Genomic DNA, 1318 nt, shown 5'->3' with positions numbered 1-1318 from the left:
CGCCCCCGGCCGCGGGAGCCGGGCCTCCGCGGAGACTGGGGTGCTGGGAAGAACAGACGCTTCCTTCGTTCCCGCCTCTCAGCCCCGCGTCTCCCCCGCGCCTCCCCGGCCACGCCCGCGGGAACGTCCCGCGAGAGACGCCGACCCCGGGCGCCCACTGATCTTGGGCACAGCGCCACCGTCGGCAGAACGGCCTGAGAAGTTGGGCTGCGTGTCCACAGATCTCGCTGCCAGATGGGGGGTGGCGGGAGGCAGGTCTCCCCCTAATCCCTCCACCCTTCTCACCCATCTGCTCTCCGGTTGGTCTCTTCTGAAAGCGGAGGCGGGACCTCGACCTCGGTAGCCAATGTGGAGGCTGGGGGGGGGTTGGTATTGGTTACCATGGCAGCAGGCAGCTGCAGCTCGCGTTTCCCTTCAGGGGCGGAGTCTGCTGGTCGCTAGGCCTCGCCACACTGTGGTCACACGTACCCCGTTTCTACCTTAATGATGGTCTGGGGGTGAGAGGTTGGGGAACTTAAACCCTCGGAGCCCAGAGTGAGCTGTGCTTCAGCGTGCCCCCCAGGCGAAGGCTGCCTCCAGTAAGGGAGGGCTGCTGTGGGCAGAGTTGTATTAGAGGGGACGAAGAAACCCAGTTACTGCAACAGAGTGGACAAAGCCCTGCAGGGGCAGGGCCTGGGGATGGGCAGACTTAGGTAAGACCAGCCGAGTAGTTGCTTAGCAAGCAGAATTGAGCTTGAAAGCCAAGACCCAGGGCAGGGTGGGGGTCAGAAACAAGCAGCTGTGACTGAATTGTGGGTCTCACAGTGTCCTAAAGTCCTGGGCAGGAAGAGACAACCAAGGGTCACCAAGGACATTCCCTTGCCTCAAGGCAGCTTGCAGTCTGTCTTAGGTAGAGTCATGTCCGGTCTTGGGCATTCATTAACTTGAAACTCTTCCCAGGAAAGAGGAAGGTGACCAGGTTCATCATCCCCATTTCACAGGCGAGGAAACTGATGCTTGTCTGGTAAAATATCTCACCCTGGGTCCTGGGGCCTGGCACTGGGCCTTAGCAGGTTTCTCCAGGCATTTAATTCCTTTGTGTGGTGGCCTGTCCCAGGAGGCCCCTTGCCACAGTTCCAACACTGTCCACTTGCTGATGGTGCAAAGATGCCCAGGTCAGCTGAAGCCCTGTGAGCTGGTGCAGAGATGGCCCTGGGTTGGGTGCGTCAAGACTCTCTCCTCTATCACTCTGGGAGACAGTCCAGTGTCATTCCACATTCCCAGTTTCAGGAAGGCTACAGTGTAGTGGGGGAGACAGGCCTACATGACCACGTGGTGT

At 59.8% G+C, this 1318-nt stretch overlaps 1 long non-coding RNA gene across 2 annotated transcripts in view; it reads right to left on the bottom strand.

Annotated features, from left to right (window-relative positions):
- Positions 1-354, bottom strand: part of LOC114006436 (uncharacterized) — a 25403-nt gene extending 25049 nt beyond the window's left edge. Inside the window, exon 1 of one of the 2 annotated variants that reach the window (XR_003548149.1) lies at positions 286-354. This is a non-coding gene — a long non-coding RNA (uncharacterized LOC114006436). Of the gene's footprint in view, positions 1-145; positions 225-285 lie in introns of those variants that run through there. The other variant, XR_003548150.1, reaches the window with a different exon arrangement.
- Positions 355-1318: the final 964 nt, after the last annotated feature.

Source organism: Tupaia chinensis, unplaced genomic scaffold (assembly GCF_000334495.1).
Source record: "Tupaia chinensis unplaced genomic scaffold, TupChi_1.0 Scaffold148012_1, whole genome shotgun sequence".
NCBI classification, from domain to species: domain Eukaryota; kingdom Metazoa; phylum Chordata; class Mammalia; order Scandentia; family Tupaiidae; genus Tupaia; species Tupaia belangeri.
This window is presented reverse-complemented; position numbering and strand designations above follow the sequence as displayed.